Raw genomic sequence first — 23,518 nt, forward strand, 5'->3', positions numbered from 1 at the left:
TCGGAAGATACCCAGATTTAGTTCTGAGAACTGCTCTATCTGGATAAAGAAATCAGAAATGGAGGCCGACATAACACTGCCCCTATATCTGAAACTCTTCTAGCTGAAGCCACAGCCAGTAGAAAGAGAACTTTAGCTGTTAACCATTTAAGATCCACTCTTTTAAGTGGTTCAAATTGGGCAACTTGAGGGGCCTTTAGAATTAAACTTAAGTCCCACTGTAGGAGGAACAAAAGGAAGTTGAATGCGCAGCATTCCCTGAAAAAAAGTGTGCACATCCTGTAGGTTGGCAATTTTGTTTTGGAACCATACAGTCAGTGCTGACACTTGCACTCTCAAGGAAGCCACCCTTAAACCTTTATCCATTCCTGCCTGAAGGAATGCCAGTAACCTGGAAACTCCTAGGATCAAATTTCCGATCACTGCACCATTGAATATAGGCTTGCCATATTTAGTGATAAATGCGAGCTGAGGAAGGTTTCCTTGCTCTGAGCATTGTTTGAATTATCTTTTGTGAGAATCCTCTTGACTTCAGGATAGAGGTCTCAAGAGCCACGCCATCAAAGACAGTCGATCAAGATGTCTGTGGTAGCAAGGCCCTTGCATCAGTAGATCTGGAGATTGAGGGAATAGGAATGGAGTATCCATCGACATTCTTTGCAGATCTGTGTACCAATGTCTTCTGGGCCAAGCTGGAGCTATTAGTATCATGGCACTCTTTTCTTGATTTACCTTTCTCACCACCCTGGGTAACAGGGCGATGGGATTAAACACATAGACCAGATGAAAGTCCCATCACACCGACAGGACATCCACAAAGATAGCTTTGGGATCCTTTGTTCTTGATCCGTATGCGGGAACCTTGTGGTTCTGATGGGATGCCATGAGATCTATCTCTGGAAACCCCCATCTGTCGATCAGGGCTTGGAAGACTTCCAGGTATAGAGCCCATTCATTTGCATGAATGGTGTGCCGGCTGAGAAAATCCGCTTCCCAGTTTAGGACTCCTGGAACGTACATTGTGGACAAGGTTGGAATATGAAGTTCTGCCCACTTTAATGTGTGACTTGCTTTTTTCATTGCTTTCTGGCTGTGATTTCCTCCCTGATGGTTGAGGTACGCTACTGCTGTCACATTGTCTGAGCCAATTTGGACTGGTTTCCCCTGAAGGATGTCCTTTGCCTGATTTAACGCCATGTATATGGCTCGGCATTCCAATATATTTATTGGTAGGCAACTTTCTTCCTTGGTCCACTGCCCCTGGAAGCAATTTCTTCCTGACACCACTCCACAGCCCCGAAGGCTGGCATCCTTTGTCAGGATTTCCCAATCTGATATCCAAAAGGGTCTCCCCTTGTCCAGATAGGATGTCTGTAGCCACCATTCTAATGATCTCCTTACTTTCTGAGTAAGGACCATAGTCCGTGTTTTTATTGTCTGATGAAAACCATTCCATTTGGTAGGGATCAGATGTTGCATTGGCCTTAAATGGAACTGAGCATACTCTACCATGTCGAATGTTGACACCATCAACCCCATCACACGCATCACACAACTATGTAGAAGCTCCTGAATCCTTAACTGAAGTTTGGCTATTTTGTTCAGAGGTAAAATCACTCTCTGAAGGCTCGAATCCAATAGAGCCCCCAAGTGAGTCATCTGCTGTGACAGAACCAGAGACAATTTTGCCCAATTTATGAGCCAACCGTGCTTCTGCAGATACTCTATTGTCTGTTGCAGATGACACAGAAGCAATTCCTGAGACTGTGCCAGGATTAAAAGATTGTTGAGGTATGGAAAAATTCGTATCCCCTGCTGGTAGAGATAAGCTGCCATTATCACCATAATTTTGATAAATACTCTGGGGGCTGTGGTCAATACAAATGGTAGAACCTGAAACTGAAAATGTTGTTGGAGGATTGCGAACCTGAGATAGCGCTGATGGGACAGGGCTATAGGAACATGTAAGTAAGCATCCTGGATATCCAGGGACACCATAAAATCCCCTGGCTCCATGGCCAAAATGATGTAAAGTCTCCATATGAAAATGAGGTACCAAAGTGTACTTTTTCAGCATTTTTAGATTGAGTATGGGGCGGAACAACCAAATTTGGCTTCTGGACTAGAAACAGGTTGGAGTAGAAACCCTGTCCTCGTTGTGCAGGAGGAACTGGAATGATTACTCCTGATTGAAGCAATGTCTGAACTGCCTCTTGCAAAGCCCTGGCCTTCATTTCTACCAAAGACGGGCTGGTACAAAAAACCTTTGAGGAGGGTTTTTCTTGAAAGGAAACGCATAACCGTGAGATATCGCTTCTTGCACCCAGGCATCTGTGGTAGCCTCCTGCCAGATTTGTGCAAAATGAAGAAGTCGGCCTGCCACCCTGAGGTCTCCCAGGTGGAGGCACGCACCATCAGACTGATGGCTTATCTTCTGTTTTAGAAACCGGTCCTCTGGTTTCCCAATGCTTTTTAGTCTTACCAGACCTGTTATATTGGGACTGTTTGTCATCACCCTTTCCTTTTGCTTTTCCTTGAGACCGAAAAGGCCGAAAAGCTGTGATTTTAGGCTGAAATTTGTAAGTGGAAGGAAACTTTACTTTCTTGGTGTCTGCTTCTGACTCCAAAATACTGGTTAACTCTTTGCCAAAAAGAATATCTCCAGTAAAAGATAAAGACTCCAAACCTTCTAGGATTCTGAATCAGCTTTCCATGTGTGTAGCCAAACTGCTCTGCGAGCGACTACTGCTGAGGCTGATGCTTGAGAGGCAATTGTACCCATATCCAAGGCTGCTTCTTCCAAGAACATTGAGCCGGTTTGATATGTGCAACATGGGATTTTTGCTCTCTAGATGTCATTGAAATTTCCCCTTCCAATCTATCCGTCCAGGCAGCCACTGCTTTAGCCATCCAGGCTGAAGCCATGGCTGGTCTTATGATTGCCCCAGACAGGGAAAAAATGTTTTTTAGAAAACCATCTACTCTCCTATCCGTGACATCATTTAATGATGTTGAAGGCAGAGGTAATGTAGATTTTCACACTAATCGAATAACATGCATATCTACTTTAGGGGCTGCCTCCCTCTTTAAACAGCCGGAAGAAGATAATTGGAATTCCTTATCTTAGGAATTCTACATTTCTTACTGGGCGTAGCCAAAGCCTCTCCCATAATTTCTGTCAGTTGTTTTGACCCTGGAAACTCAGTGTTAACTGTTTTGGGACGTTTAAATATAGGTGCCTAGGATTTTAACACAGGCTCTGCTGATTATTTAAGGATAGAATGGCTTTCATTGCATTAATCAACTCAGATATGTCCACTGAGCTGAGACCTTCTTCCTCATCTTTGTATGCAGAACCAGAGTGTGATGAGTCAACCTCCTCTGATGAATCCTCATCTGAAACATGTGTAGGCTGTGAAGATGTTGTTTCATGTCTACGTGATTTATTTACCACTGGCTTTTCAGCCTGTTTCTGTTGAGAGGCTACTGCTTTCCCTGCTGGAAATGATAAACCACAGGTGAAATGCTGCATACATGGGTTAATAGTGTAACCAATCCCTGGTACAGAAGTTGGAATTATCTGCTCAGCTATGCTTGATAATGTCTGGGCAAACATAGCCCATGGAGGATCAACCTGCACCTGCGTCTGCCCTGATTTTTTCAAGAGACCTTGGTGAAAGCTAAAACAATTTACACACAAACCATCCTGAACCAGATCCTGAGAAGTTAACCAAGCTTTTCATGACAAACATGTTATGAGTGTTGGTGCTGCTGTGAGTGTATTTTCCTCACCCTTACAGCTCTTAGACATGATAAATAATCAGACACTTTAACAGTGTACTACACAATTTGTGACTGTAATCACTTTATGATGTGTTAAAGTGACATACAATCCGACCCTACCTTGCTTAGCATCAGCTTTGAGGATTGGAGTAAACATAGAAACTGACCGAATTATAGCAAAGTCAGCAATCACACTAGCAATCAGTCACAGGTCATACATTAGTATAATAAGCAATATGAGCACATAATCAACTATAGATACATTTCAAGTATGTAGGAGAACATATTACTGCATTGCCTTATAAAAGTTTAAATTGTATTCAGATGCATAGCGAAAGAAACCACAGTAACATTATCAGACTCATATGCATTATGCATGTATCCAACTATTCATACTCAAAAGGTAGATAGAGACTTAGTGCTGTATAACCCATACTCAGTAGAGTGGGATACAGGGAGACTTACCCCGCTTCCAGGACCGATCAATATGTTTGCGAACGCTGAGTGGATCCAGATGCTATTAGATTACACCACTTAGCATACACCACCACTCCGTGAACCCAGACGCCCAAGTGAAAACTGATGCACTAGTCACACAGCCGCCTATGCTGCGACTGGGTTCCCTTAGTACACAGCGTCTCAGATGGAAGTGGTAAAACAGTTCATGGTGGGAAACTCTGAGGAAACTGGTTATGATCCGGAGGGAGCGGCGACTAGGGGAGCATTTGACTCCCCACTGCTGACATCAACCCTAGGTATCATGGCCTCATACTACTCCTGGAGCCTATGATCCTTAAAGCCTAGCACTGGTACACTCTCGGTAGCAGCCGCGTCAGTGACTGTTTGGTAGTCTCCTCCCAAAACAGTGCGGATGTGTCTGCGTTCCCCCTCTAAGTGGAACCAATGCCTTACCTTCTCCCCGTGCTCCGGCCAAAGCCTCGTAACGTCTGCTGGACGAGCTAGTTTTATCCGACACAGGCGCCCGCCGAACAGCACGTACCCTATACGTTCCTTAGAAAAAGTCACTCCAACCGGCAGGGAGTTGTTGGAGTGAGTCTTTGTAAGGTACTTATAAGACGCTGTTTAGAAAGATCACTCAGAAAAATAGTAAGACTATAAAAATAAAATAAAAAAGCTTACGGCTGCTATAAACCAGCAGCCCTTAGACCATGGTTCGGCTCCTGCCACACCAAACAAAAAACTGATTTGCCTGAGCCAGGAGGCGGGGATATATGTACGGGCCCGTTGCATACTGGGAGGTTGAAAAGCTTTGACTGTTTGGTGCAAATCCGCTGTCGCTCCATCATATCCCAGAGTATCCTGTGGATACCCTGTGGACCCTGCAGGAGAAATAAATTATTAAACAGGATGCACTTTATAAACACAAAAGCTGGTCCTGAAGAGTCCGGACCTCCTATATCATCAGACCTCTAATGGTCAATAGCTCTCTGAAGTGATGTATATGTTAGAGATGAAGACTCCCCTCTGCTACCAATGCATTTCAAAACGTGATGTTTAAATATGTAAAACGGACAGATAATCCGTACTGCCAGAAGTGGAAACGCCGTGCCTGAATTCTGATTGCATACCACCTGCCAAAAATGCATTCTAACGGAACAAGAATAGCACACTTACACTTGTGGCCTGCATGCCTGGAAGTTAAAAATGCAGCGCCAGAACTGCCTGTGCGTTCCACCTACCGGAACGGCATTCCAAGAGATTGGGAAGTATTGTCACTTAATGTTTGCATCATACACTCATGGATTTTCTTTGCAGTTTTCTTGTACAAGAACAGAAACTTCATTACAGCCTGAATTTCCACTTCCAAAATGTCACAATTTTGCATTGGCATGGGGTGTCATTCCGACCCGATCACTCGCTGCAGTTTCTCGCAGCGATCGGGTCAGAACTGCGCATGCACCGGCGCCGCAGTGTGCCGGCGCATGCCAGCCGTCGTTGCCTAGCGATCGCCTCTGAGGCAGAGGTGGTCGCTGGGCGGTAGGGGCTGGACGGCGGCGTTAAACCGTCGTTTAGGGGGCGTGGTCCGGCCAACGCAGGCGTGGCCGGACCGTTGGGGGGGGGCGGGCCGGCTACATGATGTCACACGCAGCCGCTGCAGGCCGGGGAGCGACGAGTAGCTCCCGGCCAGCACGCTAAAGCTGCACTGGACGGGAGCTACTCTTGAAGTGCAAAGGCATCACTGCTGTGCGATCCCTTTGCACTTCTGCAGGGGGGGGGAAGGGGGGCAGCACTGACATGCTGGGCGGACTATCCCTGTGCTGGGCGTCCAACCACATGTCAGTGTGAATGATCGTAGCTGTGCTAAATTTAGCACAGCTACGATCAACTCGGAATGACCCCCATGGTTCAGTTTAGGATGTCAAATACGTGCAAAAAAAATTGGGATATTAGGGGTTATTCAGAGATAGACTCAGATCTTGCTCCCTGTAGCAAGATCTGCTTCTATCTCCTCACATGCTGAGGGCCACCCAGCACAGGGTAAGGCCATCCAGCATGTGTGTGGCGCCTAGTGATGTGCACCGGACATTTTTCGGGTTTTGTGTTTTGGTTTTGGATTCGGTTCCGCGGCCATGTTTTGGCAAAACCTCCCTGAAAATTTTTTGTCGGATTCGGGTGTGTTTTGGATTCTTTTTTTTTTACAAAAAACCCTCAAAAACAGCTTAAATCATAGAATTTGGGGGTAATTTTGATCCCATAGTATTATTAATCTCAATAACCATAATTTCCACTCATTTTCAGTCTATTCTGAACACCTCACACCTCACAATATTAATTTTAGTCCTAAAATTTGCACCGAGGTCGCTGGATGGCTAAGCTAAGCGACCCAAGTGGCCGACACAAACACCTAGCCCATCTAGGAGTGGCACTGCAGTGTCAGGCAGGATGGCACTTCAAAAAAATTGTCCCCAACCAGCACATGATGCAAAGAAAAAAAGAGGTGCACCAAGGTCGCTGGATGGCTAAGCTAAGCGACCCAAGTGGCCGACACAAACACCTGGCCCATCTAGGAGTGGCACTGCAGTGTCAGGCAGGATGGCACTACAAAAAAATTGTCCCCAAACAGCACATGATGCAAAGAAAAAAAGAGGCGCACCAAGGTCGCTGTGTGACTAAGCTAAGTGACCCAAGTGGCCGACACAAACACCTGGCCCATCTAGGAGTGGCACTGCAGTGTCAGGCAGGATGGCACTTCAAAAAAATTGTCCCCAAACAGCACATGATGCAAAGAAAAAAAGAGGCGCACCAAGGTCGCTGTGTGACTAAGCTAAGCGACACAAGTGGCCGACACAAACACCTGGCCCATCTAGGAGTGGCACTGCAGTGTCAGGCAGGATGGCACTTCAAAAAAATTGTCCCCAAACAGCACATGATGCAAAGAAAAAAAGAGGTGCACCAAGGTCGCTGTGTGACTAAGCTAAGCGACACAAGTGGCCGACACAAACACCTGGCCCATCTAGGAGTGGCACTGCATAAAAATTGTCCCCAAACAGCACATGATGCAAAGAAAAAAAGAGGCGCACCAAGGTCGCTGTGTGACTCAGCTAAGCGACACAAGTGGCCGACACAAACACCTGGCCCATCTAGGAGTGGCACTGCATAAAAATTGTCCCCAAACAGCACATGATGCAAAGAAAAAAAGAGGCACACCAAGGTCGCTGTGTGACTAAGCTAAGCAACACAAGTGGCCGACACAAACACCTGGCCCATCTAGGAGTGGCACTGCAGTGTCAGGCAGGATGGCACTTCAAAAAAATTGTCCCCAAACAGCACATGATGCAAAGAAAAATGAAAGAAAAAAGAGGTGCAAGATGGAATTGTCCATGGGCCCTCCCACCCACCCTTATGTTGTATAAACAGGACATGCACACTTTAACGAATCCATCATTTCAGCGACAGGGTCTGCCACACGACTGTGACTGAAATGACTGGTTGGTTTGGGCCCCCACCAAAAAAAGAAGCAATCAATCTCTCCTTGCACAAACTGGCTCTACAGAGGCAAGATGTCCACCTCATCATCATCCTCCGATTCCTCACCCCTTTCACTGTGTACATCACCCCAGAGCCGGCCATAGGTATAGGCAAACTAGGCAATTGCCTAGGGCATTTGATATGCCTAGGGGCATCAGCAGCTTCTGCTGATTAAAATGATATGCGGCATGCCTATATTCTGTGTGTAGCATTTCATATGCAGATACAGCCACAGTCGCACACAGTATATAGGCATGCTGCATATCATTTTAATTAGCAGAAGCTGCTTGTGCATCCTAGCCACATAGCAATGCAAATAAGATGCATTTTGATAAAAAAAAGGTGCCAGACGTTAACATTGAGAGTAACAGTGTTAGTGGCAGTGTGAGTGCTGTGTGCATGTGAGTGGGTTGGTTGGTTGGTTGTGCAGTAGTGTTCGGAATATGTGTAAGGGGCACTATGCATGTCATTATGTGTATAAGGGCATTACTAATGTGCGGCATATGTGTAAAAGAGTACTACTGTATGTGTGTCATTATGTGTATAAGGGCACTAATAATGTGCAGCAAATGTGTAACAGGGTACTACTGTATGTGTGTCATTATGTGTATAGGGGCACTAATAATGTGCAGCAAACGTGTAGGGGGCACTCTGTGTGTCATTATGTGTATAAGGGCATTAATAATGTGCGGCATATGTGTAAGGGACATTATGTGTAAAAGGGCATTAATAAAGGTTGCCATAATGTGTAAGGCGCATTATGTTTATAAGGACATTAATAATGTGTGTCATATGTGTAAGGGGCATTACTGTGTGGAATTATGTGTATAAATGCATTACTAATGTGTGGCATTATGTGTATAAGGTGCGCTACTTTGCGGCGTTGCATATAGAAAAGGCACTACTGTGTCGTCTAATGTGAATAAAGAGCAATAGTGTGTGGTGTAATGTGAATAAGGAGCAAATCAGTGTGATGTATTATGAATAAGGGGCTCTACTGTGAGGAGTAACGTTTATAAGGTAAAGTGATACTACTGTGGGATGTAATATGAATTATGAACACTATCGCAAGATAAAATGTGAATAAAGTTACAGTACTGTGTGGCGTAATTGGAATTGGGGTTACTATTGTGTGACCATTCCCCTTGCCAGCAAAAACACACCCCTTTTTGGGCTGTGCGCGAAATGTGCAAACTGTTCCTATTTAAAATATAGGGGGTACAAACACCAAAATAAGGACTTCTATGGGTGAGGGGTGATGGTGCTGGGAAAGAGGTGCAAGGTCAGAGGCGGAACCAGTGGTGGTGCTAGGGGGCACCAGCCAAAATCTTGCCTAGGGCATCATATTGCTTAGGGCCGGCTCTGCATCACCCTCCTCACAGATTATTAATTCGTCCCCACTGGAATCCAGCATCTCAGGTCCCTGTGTACTTTCTGGAGGCAATTGCTGCTGGTGAATGTCTCCACCGAGGAATTGATTATAATTCATTTTGATGAACATCATCTTCTCCACATTTTCTGGAAGTAACCTCGTACGCCGATTGCTGACAAGGTGAGCGGCTGCACTAAACACTCTTTCGGAGTACACACTGAAGGGAGGGCAACTTAGGTAGAATAAAGCCAGTTTGTGCAAGGGCCTCCAAATTGCCTCTTTTTCCTGCCAGTATACGTACGGACTGTTTGACGTGCCTACTTGGATGCGGTCACTCATATAATCCTCCACCATTCTTTCAATGGTGAGAGAATCATATGCAGTGACAGTAGACAACATGTCAGTAATCGTTGGCAGGTCCTTCAGTCCGGACCAGATGTCAGCACTCGCTCCAGACTGCCCTGCATCACCGCCAGCGGGTGGGCTCGGAATTCTTAGCCTTTTCCTCGCACCCCCAGTTGTGGGAGAATGTGAAGGAGGAGATGTTGACGGGTCACGTTCCGCTTGACTTGACAATTTTATCACCAGCAGGTCTTTGAACCTCTGCAGACTTGTGTCTGCTGGAAAGAGAGATGCAACGTAGGTTTTAAATCTAGGATCGAGCACGGTGGCCAAAATGTAGTGCTCTGATTTCAACAGATTGACCACCCGTGAATCCTGGTTAAGCGAATTAAGGGCTCCATCCACAAATCCACATGCCTAGCGGAATAGCTCTGTTTTAGCTCCTCCTTCAATGTCTCCAGCTTCTTCTGCAAAAGCCTGATGAGGGGAATGACCTGACTCAGGCTGGCAGTGTCTGAACTGACTTCACGTGTGGCAAGTTCAAAGGGTTGCAGAACCTTGCACAACGTTGAAATCATTCTCCACTGCGCTTGAGTCAGGTGCATTCCCCCTCCTTTGCCTATATCGTGGGCAGATGTATAGGCTTGAATGGCCTTTTGCTGCTCCTCCATCCTCTGAAGCATATAGAGGGTTGAATTCCACCTCGTTACCACCTCTTGCTTCAGATGATGGCAGGGCAGGTTCAGGCATGTTTGGTGGTGCTCCAGTCTTCGGCACGCGGTGGCTGAATGCCGAAAGTGGCTGCAATTCTTCGGGCCACCGACAACATCTCTTGCACGCCCCTGTCGTTTTTTAAATAATTCTGCACCACCAAATTCAATGTATGCGCAAAACATGGGACGTGCTGGAATTTGCCCAGATGTAATTCACGCACAATATTGCTGGCGTTGTCCGATGTCACAAATCCCCAGGAGAGTCCAATTGGGGTAAGCCATTCTGCGATGATCTTCCTCAGTTTCCGTAAGAGGTTGTCAGCTGTGTGCCTCTTCTGGAAAGCGGTGATACAAAGCGTAGCCTGCCTAGGAACGAGTTGGCGTTTGCGAGATGCTGCTACTGGTGCCTCCGCTGCTGTTCTTGCTGCGGGAGGCAATACATCTACCCAGTGGGCTGTCACAGTCATATAGTCCTGAGTCTGCCCTGCTCCACTTGTCCACATGTCCGTGGTTAAGTGGACATTGGGTACAACTGCATTTTTTAGGACACTGGTGAGTCTTTTTCTGAGGTCTGTGTACATTTTCGGTATCGCCTGCCTAGAGAACTGGAACCTAGATGGTATTTGGTACCGGGGACACAGTACCTCAATCAAGTCTCTAGTTGCCTCTGAATTAACGGTGGATACCGGAACCACGTTTCTCACCGCCCAGGCTGCCAAGGCCTGAGTTATCTGCTTTGCAGCAGGATGACTGCTGTGATATTTCATCTTCCTCGCAAAGGACTGTTGGACAGTCAATTGCTTACTGGAAGTAGTACAAGTGGTCTACCGACTTCCCCTCTGGGATGACGATCGACTCCCAGCAGCAACAACAGCAGCGCCAGCAGCAGTAGGCGTTACACTCAAGGATGCATTGGAGGAATCCCAGGCAGGAGAGGACTCGTCAGACTTGATAGTGACATGGCCTGCAGGACTACTGGCTTTCCTGGGTAAGGAGGAAATTGACACTGAGGGAGTTGGTGGTGTGGTTTGCAGGAGCTTGGTTACAAGAGGAAGGGATTTAGTTGTCAGTGGACTCCTTTCACTGTCACCCAAAGTTTTTGAACTTGTCACTGACTTCTGATGAATGCTGTCCAGGTGACGTATAAGGGAGGATGTTCCTAGGTGGTTAATGTCCTTACCCCTACTTATTACAGCTTGACAAAGGCAACACACGGCTTGACACCTGTTGTCCGCATTTGTGTTGAAATAATTCCACACCGAAGAGCTGATTTTTTTTGTATTTTGACCAGGCATGTCAATGGCCATATTCATCCCACGGACAACAGGTGTCTCCCCGGGTGCCTGACTTAAACAAACCACCTCACCATCAGAATCCTCCTTGTCAATTTCCTCCCCAGCGCCAGCAACACCCATATCCTCATCCTGGTGTACTTCAACAGTGACATTTTCAATTTGACTATCAGGAACTGGACTGCGGGTGCTCCTTCCAGCCCTTGCAGAAGGCGTGCAAATGGTGGAAAGCGCAAGCTCTTCCCGTCCAGTGTTGGGAAGGTCAGGCATCGCAACCGACACAATTGGACTCTCCTTGGGGATTTGTGATTTAGAAGAACGCACAGTTCTTTGCTGTGCTTTTGCCAGCTTAAGTCTATTCATTTTTCTAGCGAGAGGATGAGTGCTTCCATCCTCATGTGAATCTGAACCACTAGCCATGAACATAGGCCAGGGCCTCAGCCGTTCCTTGCCACTCCGTGTCGTAAATGGCATTTTGGCAAGTTTATGCTTCTCATCAGACGCTTTCAATTTTGATTTTTGGGTCATTTTACTGAAGTTTTGTTTTTTGGATTTTACATGCTCTCTACTATGACATTGGGCATCGGCCTTGGCAGACGACGTTGATGGCATTTCATCGTCTCGGCCATGACTAGTGGCAGCAGCTTCAGCACGAGGTGGAAGTGGATCTTGATCTTTCCCTATTTTAACCTCCACATTTTTGTTCTCCATTTTTTAATGTGTTGAATTATATGCCAGTATCAATAGCAATGGCCTACTACTATATATACTGCGCACAACTGAAATGCACCACAGGTATGGATGGATAGTATACTTGACGACACAGAGGTAGGTAAATGCAGTGGCCTACTGTACCGTACTGCTATATATATTATATACTGGTGGTCAGCAAACTGTGCAAAACTGAAATGCACCACAGGTATGGATGGATAGTATACTTGACGACACAGAGGTAGGTACAGCAGTGGCCTACTGTACCGTAATGCTATATATTATATACTGGTGGTATGCAAACTTTGCAAAACTGAAATGCACCACAGGTATGGATGGATAGTATACTTGACGACACAGAGGTAGGCACAGCAGTGGCCTACTGTACCGTAATGCTATATATTATATACTGGTGGTCAGCAAACTGTGCAAAACTGAAATGCACAACAGGTATGGATGGATAGTATACTTGACGACACAGAGGTAGGTACAGCAGTGGCCTACTGTACCGTAATGCTATATATTATATACTGGTGGTCAGCAAACTGTGCAAAACTGAAATGCACCACAGGTATGGATGGATAGTATACTTGACGACACAGAGGTAGGTACAGCAGTGGCCTACTATACCGTAATGCTATATATTATATACTGGTGGTTAGCAAACTGTGCAAAACTGAAATGCACCACAGGTATGGATGGATAGTATACTTGACGACACAGAGGTAGGTACAGCAATGGCCTACTGTACTGTAATGCTATATATTATATACTGGTGGTCAGCAAACTGTGCAAAACTGAAATGCACAACAGGTATGGATGGATAGTATACTTGACGACACATAGGTAGGTACAGCAGTGGCCTTCTGTACCGTACTCCTATATATTATATACTGGTGGTCGGCAAAATTATGCACTGTACTCCTACTATATACTTTCTACAATGCAGCACAGATATGGAGTGTTTTTCAGGCAGGCAACGTATACTGGTGGTCACTGGTCAGCAAAACTCTGCACTGTACTACTCCTCCTATCTAATATTATACTGGTGGTCCCCAGTCCCCACAATAAAGCAGCACACTGAGCACAGATATGGAGTGTTTTTCAGGCAGACAACGTATACTGGTGGTCACTGTCAGCAAAACTCTGCACTGTACTCCTGCTATATAATACAGCTGCTCCCCAGTCCCCACAATTAAGCAGTGTGAGCACAGATATATGCAGCACACTGAGCACAGATAAGGAGCATTTTTTTCAGGCAGAGAACGGATAAAACTGGTGGTCACTGATCAGTAAAACTCTGCACTGTACTCCTCCTATATTATACAGCTGCTCCCCAGTCCTCCCCACAATTAAGCAATAAAGCACAATCAATCAAGTTCAACAATAAACGGAGAGGACGCCAGCCACGTCCTCTCCCTAACATTTCCAATGCACGAGTGAAAATGGCGGCGACGTGCGGCTGCTTATATAGAATCCGAATCTCGCGAGAATCCGACAGCGGGATGATGACGTTCGGGCGCGCTCGGGTTAACCGAGCCATACGGGAGAATCCGAGTATGCCTCGGACCCGTGTAAAATGGGTGAAGTTCGGGTGGGTTCGGTTTCCGAGGAACCGAACCCGCTCATCACTAGTGGCGCCACCTCACGATGCATCCGCAATTTAATTTGCGGACACATCGATTAGAGGTTGACCCCTACCTGTGCAGCCTGTTGCATTGTTTTCTATTAGAGTGGCTGTGTGTGATGCCACACAGCCACCGTAAAAATGCTTGCGCCACGCTCCTGATTTGGCCGCCATACCCCTGCAATGCCAAAGCGCCACTCCCCAAATGCCCGCCACTGTGTATCATCTTGCCGCAAGGAAAAGGGTCATGCACACGGACTGCAGCCAGTGCGTGTGTGCGCATACCAGATGGATGCGTGCCTGTGTCCATTTTTGAATTGATCCCTAAGGAAGAGATGTACTAAGCAGTGTTAAAAGTAGAGTAGTGAGCCAGTGGAGAAGTTGCCCATGGCAACCAATCAGCATTGCCGTAACATTTATAATTTACATACTATAAAAGTACACAGAGCAGCTGATTGGTTGCCATGGGCAACCTCTCCACTCGCTCACTTTTATCACTGCTTAGTACATGTCCCCTTAGTCTCAAAATTGGCTTTTTACAATACAAAGGGATGCTCTTTTTATCTGCAGTGACAAAATAAGGTTACACTTACAGGAAGTGGGTTAGGCCGAGGACTTATCATTGCCCCCTCGTATTCATTTGCTGCTAAATAACTGGGTTCATGTTTAGGCAGAGGCAGAACTCTGGGAGGCAACGGAGTCATCTGCCGCCGGGCTCCTGCTCTGAAGGGGGGCTCTTCTCCCCCCATTCTGTGACTAGAGATGAGCGCCTGAAATTTTTCGGGTTTTGTGTTTTGGTTTTGGGTTCGGTTCCGCGGCCGTGTTTTGGGTTCGAACGCGTTTTGGCAAAACCTCACCGAATTTTTTTTGTCGGATTCGGGTGTGTTTTGGATTCGGGTGTTTTTTTCCAAAAACACTAAAAAACAGCTTAAATCATAGAATTTGGGGGTCATTTTGATCCCAAAGTATTATTAACCTCAAAAACCATAATTTACACTCATTTTCAGTCTATTCTGAATACCTCACACCTCACAATATTATTTTTAGTCCTAAAATTTGCACCGAGGTCGCTGTGTGAGTAAGATAAGCGACCCTAGTGGCCGACACAAACACCGGGCCCATCTAGGAGTGGCACTGCAGTGTCACGCAGGATGTCCCTTCCAAAAAACCCTCCCCAAACAGCACATGACGCAAAGAAAAAAAGAGGCGCAATGAGGTAGCTGTGTGAGTAAGATTAGCGACCCTAGTGGCCGACACAAACACCGGGCCCATCTAGGAGTGGCACTGCAGTGTCACGCAGGATGGCCCTTCCAAAAAACCCTCCCCAAACAGCACATGACGCAAAGAAAAAAAGAGGCGCAATGAGGTAGCTGTGTGAGTAAGATTAGCGACCCTAGTGGCCGACACAAACACCGGGCCCATCTAGGAGTGGCACTGCAGTGTCACGCAGGATGGCCCTTCCAAAAAACCCTCCCCAAACAGCACATGACGCAAAGAAAAAAAGAGGCGCAATGAGGTAGCTGACTGTGTGAGTAAGATTAGCGACCCTAGTGGCCGACACAAACACCGGGCCCATCTAGGAGTGGCACTGCAGTGTCACGCAGGATGTCCCTTCCAAAAAACCCTCCCCAAACAGCACATGACGCAAAGAAAAAAAGAGGCGCAATGAGGTAGCTGTGTGAGTAAGATTAGCGACCCTAGTGGCCGACACAAACACCGGGCCCATCTAGGAGTGGCACTGCAGTGTCACGCAGGATGGCCCTTCCAAAAAACCCTCCCCAAACAGCACATGACGCAAAGAAAAAAAGAGGCGCAATGAGGTAGCTGTGTGAGTAAGATTAGCGACCCTAGTGGCCGACACAAACACCGGGCACATCTAGGAGTGGCACTGCAGTGTCACGCAGGATGTCCCTTCCAAAAAACCCTCCCCAAACAGCACATGACGCAAAGAAAAAAAGAGGCGCAATGAGGTAGCTGACTGTGTGAGTAAGATTAGCGACCCTAGTGGCCGACACAAACACCGGGCCCATCTAGGAGTGGCACTGCAGTGTCACGCAGGATGTCCCTTCCAAAAAACCCTCCCCAAACAGCACATGACGCAAAGAAAAAAAGAGGCGCAATGAGGTAGCTGACTGTGTGAGTAAGATTAGCGACCCTAGTGGCCGACACAAACACCGGGCCCATCTAGGAGTGGCACTGCAGTGTCACGCAGGATGTCCCTTCCAAAAAACCCTCCCCAAACAGCACATGACGCAAAGAAAAAAAGAGGCGCAATGAGGTAGCTGACTGTGTGAGTAAGATTAGCGACCCTAGTGGCCGACACAAACACCGGGCCCATCTAGGAGTGGCACTGCAGTGTCACGCAGGATGTCCCTTCCAAAAAACCCTCCCCAATCAGCACATGATGCAAAGAAAAAGAAAAGAAAAAAGAGGTGCAAGATGGAATTGTCCTTGGGCCCTCCCACCCACCCTTATGTTGTATAAACAAAACAGGACATGCACACTTTAACCAACCCATCATTTCAGTGACAGGGTCTGCCACACGACTGTGACTGATATGACGGGTTGGTTTGGACCCCCCCCAAAAAAGAAGCAATTAATCTCTCCTTGCACAAACTGGCTCTACAGAGGCAAGATGTCCACCTCATCTTCACCCTCCGATATATCACCGTGTACATCCCCCTCCTCACAGATTATCAATTCGTCCCCACTGGAATCCACCATCTCAGCTCCCTGTGTACTTTGTGGAGGCAATTGCTGCTGGTCAATGTCTCCGCGGAGGAATTGATTATAATTCATTTTAATGAACATCATCTTCTCCACATTTTCTGGATGTAACCTCGTACGCCGATTGCTGACAAGGTGAGCGGCGGCACTAAACACTCTTTCGGAGTACACACTTGTGGGAGGGCAACTTAGGTAGAATAAAGCCAGTTTGTGCAAGGGCCTCCAAATTGCCTCTTTTTCCTGCCAGTATAAGTACGGACTGTGTGACGTGCCTACTTGGATGCGGTCACTCATATAATCCTCCACCATTCTATCAATGTTGAGAGAATCATATGCAGTGACAGTAGACGACATGTCCGTAATCGTTGTCAGGTCCTTCAGTCCGGACCAGATGTCAGCATCAGCAGTCGCTCCAGACTGCCCTGCATCACCGCCAGCGGGTGGGCTCGGAATTCTGAGCCTTTTCCTCGCACCCCCAGTTGCGGGAGAATGTGAAGGAGGAGATGTTGACAGGTCGCGTTCCGCTTGACTTGACAATTTTGTCACCAGCAGGTCTTTCAACCCCAGCAGACCTGTGTCTGCCGGAAAGAGAGATCCAAGGTAGGCTTTAAATCTAGGATCGAGCACGGTGGCCAAAATGTAGTGCTCTGATTTCAACAGATTGACCACCCGTGAATCCTTGTTAAGCGAATTAAGGGCTGCATCCACAAGTCCCACATGCCTAGCGGAATCGCTCCGTGTTAGCTCCTCCTTCAATGCCTCCAGCTTCTTCTGCAAAAGCCTGATGAGGGGAATGACCTGACTCAGGCTGGCAGTGTCTGAACTGACTTCACGTGTGGCAAGTTCAAAGGGCATCAGAACCTTGCACAACGTTGAAATCATTCTCCACTGCACTTGAGACAGGTGCATTCCACCTACTATATCGTGCTCAATTGTATAGGCTTGAATGGCCTTTTGCTGCTCCTCCAACCTCTGAAGCATATAGAGGGTTGAATTCCACCTCGTTACCACTTCTTGCTTCAGATGATGGCAGGGCAGGTTCAGTAGTTTTTGGTGGTGCTCCAGTTTTCTGTACGTGGTGCCTGTACGCCGAAAGTGTCCCGCAATTCTTCTGGCCACCGACAGCATCTCTTGCACGCCCCTGTCGTTTTTTAAAAAATTCTGCACCACCAAATTCAAGGTATGTGCAAAACATGGGACGTGCTGGAATTGGCCCAGATTTAATGCACACACAATATTGCTGGCGTTGTCCGATGCCACAAATCCACAGGAGAGTCCAATTGGGGTAAGCCATTCCGCGATGATCTTCCTCAGTTGCCGTAAGAGGTTTTCAGCTGTGTGCGTATTCTGGAAAGCGGTGATACAAAGCGTAGCCTGCCTAGGAAAGAGTTGGCGTTTGCGAGATGCTGCTACTGGTGCCGCCGCTGCTGTTCTTGCGGCGGGAGTCCATACATCTACCCAGTGGGCTGTCACAGTCATATAGTCCTGACCCTGCCCTGCTCCACTTGTCCACATGTCCGTGGTTAAGTGGACATTGGGTACAGCTGCATTTTTTAGGACACTGGTGACTCTTTTTCTGAGGTCTGTGTACATTTTCGGTATCGCCTGCCTAGAGAAATGGAACCTAGATGGTATTTGGTACCGGGGACACAGTACCTCCAACAAGTCTCTAGTTGGCTCTGCAGTAATGATGGATACCGGAACCACGTTTCTCACCACCCAGGATGCCAAGGCCTCAGTTATCCGCTTTGCAGTAGGATGACTGCTGTGATATTTCATCTTCCTCGCAAAGGACTGTTGAACAGTCAATTGCTTACTGGAAGTAGTACAAGTGGGCTTACGACTTCCCCTCTGGGATGACCATCGACTCCCAGCGGCAACAACAGCAGCACCAGCAGCAGTAGGCGTTACACGCAAGGATGCATCGGAGGAATCCCAGGCAGGAGAGGACTCGTCAGAATTGCCAGTGACATGGCCTGCAGGACTATTGGCATTCCTGGGGAAGGAGGAAATTGACACTGAGGGAGTTGGTGGGGTGGTTTGCGTGAGCTTGGTTACAAGAGGAAGGGATTTACTGGTCAGTGGACTGCTTCCGCTGTCACCCAAAGTTTTTGAACTTGTCACTGACTTATTATGAATGCGCTGCAGGTGACGTATAAGGGAGGATGTTCCGAGGTGGTTAACGTCCTTACCCCTACTTATTACAGCTTGACAAAGGGAACACACGGCTTGACACCTGTTGTCCGCATTTCTGGTGAAATACCTCCACACCGAAGAGCTGATTTTTTTGGTATTTTCACCTGGCATGTCAACGGCCATATTCCTCCCACGGACAACAGGTGTCTCCCCGGGTGCCTGACTTAAACAAACCACCTCACCATCAGAATCCTCCTGGTCAATTTCCTCCCCAGCGCCAGCAACACCCATATCCTCCTCATCCTGGTGTACTTTAACACTGACATCTTCAATCTGACTATCAGGAACTGGACTGCGGGTGCTCCTTCCAGCACTTGCAGGGGGCGTGCAAATGGTGGAAGGCGCATGCTCTTCACGTCCAGTGTTGGGAAGGTCAGGCATCGCAACCGACACAATTGGACTCTCCTTGTGGATTTGGGATTTCAAAGAACGCACAGTTCTTTGCGGTGCTTTTGCCAGCTTGAGTCTTTTCAGTTTTCTAGCGAGAGGCTGAGTGCTTCCATCCTCATGTGAAGCTGAACCACTAGCCATGAACATAGGCCAGGGCCTCAGCCGTTCCTTGCCACTCCGTGTGGTAAATGGCATATTGGCAAGTTTACGCTTCTCCTCCGACAATTTTATTTTAGGTTTTGGAGTCCTTTTTTACTGATATTTGGTGTTTTGGTTTTGACATGCTCTGTACTATGCCATTGGGCATCGGCCTTGGCAGACGACGTTGCTGGCATTTCATCGTCTCGGCCATGACTAGTGGCAGCAGCTTCAGCACGAGGTGGAAGTGGATCTTGATCTTTCCCTAATTTTGGAACCTCAACATTTTTGTTCTCCATATTTTAATAGGCACAACTAAAAGGCACCTCAGGTAAACAATGGAGATGGATGGATTGGATACTAGTATACAATTATGGACGGGCTGCCGAGTGCCGACACAGAGGTAGCCACAGCCGTGAACTACCGCACTGTACTGTGTCTGCTGCTAATATATAGACTGGTTGATAAAGAGATAGTATACTCGTAACTAGTATGTATGTATAAAGAAAGAAAAAAAACCACGGTTAGGTGGTATATACAATTATGGACGGGCTGCCAAGTGCCGACACAGAGGTAGCCACAGCCGTGAACTACCGCACTGTACTGTGTCTGCTGCTAATATATAGACTGGTTGATAAAGAGATAGTATACTCGTAACTAGTATGTATGTATAAAGAAAGAAAAAAAAAACATGGTTAGGTGGTATATACAATTATGGACGGGCTGCCGAGTGCCGACACAGAGGTAGCCACAGCCGTGAACTACCGCACTGTACTGTGTCTGCTGCTAATATATAGACTGGTTGATAAAGAGATAGTATACTCGTAACTAGTATGTATGTATAAAGAAAGAAAAAAAAACCACGGTTAGGTGGTATATACAATTATGGACGGGCTGCCGAGTGCCGACACAGAGGTAGCCACAGCCGTGAACTACCGCACTGTACTGTGTCTGCTGCTAATATATAGACTGGTTGATAAAGAGATAGTATACTCGTAACTAGTATGTATGTATAAAGAAAGAAAAAAAAACCACGGTTAGGTGGTATATACAATTATGGACGGGCTGCCGAGTGCCGACACAGAGGTAGCCACAGCCGTGAACTACCGCACTGTACTGTGTCTGCTGCTAATATATAGACTGGTTGATAAAGAGATAGTATACTCGTAACTAGTATGTATGTATAAAGAAAGAAAAAAAAACCACGGTTAGGTGGTATATACAATTATGGACGGGCTGCCGAGTGCCGACACAGAGGTAGCCACAGCCGTGAACTACCGCACTGTACTGTGTCTGCTGCTAATATATAGACTGGTTGATAAAGAGATAGTATACTCGTAACTAGTATGTATGTATAAAGAAAGAAAAAAAAACCACGGTTAGGTGGTATATACAATTATGGACGGGCTGCCGAGTGCCGACACAGAGGTAGCCACAGCCGTGAACTACCGCACTGTACTGTGTCTGCTGCTAATATATAGACTGGTTGATAAAGAGATAGTATACTCGTAACTAGTATGTATGTATAAAGAAAGAAAAAAAAACCACGGTTAGGTGGTATATACAATTATGGACGGGCTGCCGAGTGCCGACACAGAGGTAGCCACAGCCGTGAACTACCGCACTGTACTGTGTCTGCTGCTAATATATAGACTGGTTGATAAAGAGATAGTATACTCGTAACTAGTATGTATGTATAAAGAAAGAAAAAAAAACCACGGTTAGGTGGTATATACAATTATGGACGGGCTGCCGAGTGCCGACACAGAGGTAGCCACAGCCGTGAACTACCGCACTGTACTGTGTCTGCTGCTAATATATAGACTGGTTGATAAAGAGATAGTATACTCGTAACTAGTATGTATGTATAAAGAAAGAAAAAAAAAACACGGTTAGGTGGTATATACAATTATGGACGGGCTGCCGAGTGCCGACACAGAGGTAGCCACAGCCGTGAACTACCGCACTGTACTGTGTCTGCTGCTAATATATAGACTGGTTGATAAAGAGATAGTATACTCGTAACTAGTATGTATGTATAAAGAAAGAAAAAAAAACCACGGTTAGGTGGTATATACAATTATGGACGGGCTGCCGAGTGCCGACACAGAGGTAGCCACAGCCGTGAACTACCGCACTGTACTGTGTCTGCTGCTAATATATAGACTGGTTGATAAAGAGATAGTATACTCGTAACTAGTATGTATGTATAAAGAAAGAAAAAAAAACCACGGTTAGGTCACTGGTATATACAATTATGGACGGGCTGCCGAGTGCCGACACAGAGGTAGCCACAGCCGTGAACTACCGCACTGTACTGTGTCTGCTGCTAATATAGACTGGTTGATAAAGAGATAGTATACTACTAATATTATATACTGGTGGTCAGGTCACTGGTCACTAGTCACACTGGCAGTGGCACTCCTGCAGCAAAAGTGTGCACTGTTTAATTTTAATATAATATTATGTACTCCTGGCTCCTGCTATAACCTATAACTGGCACTGCAGTAGTGCTCCCCAGTCTCCCCCACAATTATAAGCTGTGTGAGCTGAGCAGTCAGACAGATATATAATATATATAGATGATGCAGCACACTGGCCTGAGCCTGAGCAGTGCACACAGATATGGTATGTGACTGAGTCACTGTGTGCTGTGTATCGCTTTTTTCAGGCAGAGAACGGATTATAAATAAAAGTGGTGGTCACTGGTCACTATCAGCAAAACTCTGCACTGTACACTACTGAGTACTCCTAATGCTCCCCAAAATTAGTAAATCAAGTGTCTCTCTAATCTATTCTAATTCTAAACGGAGAGGACGCCAGCCACGTCCTCTCCCTATCAATCTCAATGCACGTGTGAAAATGGCGGCGACGCGCGGCTCCTTATATAGAATCCGAGTCTCGCGATAGAATCCGAGCCTCGCGAGAATCCGACAGCGTCATGATGACGTTCGGGCGCGCTCGGGTTAACCGAGCAAGGCGGGAAGATCCGAGTCGCTCGGACCCGTGAAAAAAACCATGAAGTTCTGGCGGGTTCGGATTCAGAGAAACCGAACCCGCTCATCTCTATCTGTGACACCATTGAAGTAAGTTAATTGATGGCTGCCGCTATCTTTTCACTATATCAAGTTACTTCTCTGACAATTACACATAACTTCATATAGTTAGAATTCTCATGCTTCCTGTACTGGAGCAAATAGCTCCATCAGTAAAGTGTCTGCTGTGAGTGGGTTCTAATCCTGGGTATGACTGCTAAGAAATGTGTGATTTAAAATAAAAGACAATGAAATGTATATACACAGTATATAAAAAAAATTCAGAACACCACACACACACACACACACACACACACACACACACACACACACACACACACACACACACACACACACACACACACACACACACACACACCCTAAATATAAGGGGGGGGCAACTGGTATGAACTTGCCTCCGGGCAACTGTGACGAACTTACGCCACTGTGTATAGGTGTTAGAAAAAGGGGGAACTGAGAATGCTAATTGAAATTATATTGCCCTTTACAGATAGGCTTCAGAGACTGATATGTGCTGAATAGTATTTCTTACATTTATAAACCTTAAATAGATTGCAATATTTCTTGCAGGAATCACTGGAGACTGGAAGAACCATTTCACTGTAGCCCAGAAAGAGCATTTTGATCAAATTTATCAAGAGAAGATGAAAGATCTGAATATGAAGTTTTTCTGGAAAGAATTCTGATATGCAACTACAGTATATGAATTGGACAAAAGACAAAGAAACAGGATAAAACATATAATTTATTAGCAAAAATATATACTGGCGCCAGCTATGTTTCCAATAATAAACAGTTCAGCAATTTCAATAGATTAAATCCATACATTTAATCCACATTAAAAATAAAAAAACAATACTTTTAAAAAAGACTGATATAATCATAAAAGATAAATGTATGGATTTAATCTATTGAAATTGCTGAACTGTTTATTGTTGGAAACATAACCGGCGCCAGTATATATTTTTGATACTTTTGGGTCTTATACTACTTTAGGGGCTAACCACCCCTGTACAGGCTGCCGTTGACAGCGCACTCATATATATATATGTTCTCCTGTACTTATACTTTATTAGATATGTTTTAAAATGGCAAGTGCTGACACTAACATACAGTAAATAGGCAATGCGACAAAGACAATGTAATAAAGTGAAAGCTGAAAATAAAGGTGCAAAAATGAT

General features: G+C 46.1%; 1 pseudogene; it reads left to right on the plus strand.

The window, feature by feature from the left end:
- The window catches only part of LOC134965068 (sulfotransferase 2B1-like), a 101,623-nt pseudogene extending 78,520 nt beyond the window's left edge, over positions 1-23,103 (plus strand).
- The last annotated feature ends 415 nt before the right edge of the window (positions 23,104-23,518 follow it).

Source organism: Pseudophryne corroboree, chromosome 10, assembly GCF_028390025.1.
Source record: "Pseudophryne corroboree isolate aPseCor3 chromosome 10, aPseCor3.hap2, whole genome shotgun sequence".
In the NCBI taxonomy this organism is placed as follows: domain Eukaryota; kingdom Metazoa; phylum Chordata; class Amphibia; order Anura; family Myobatrachidae; genus Pseudophryne; species Pseudophryne corroboree.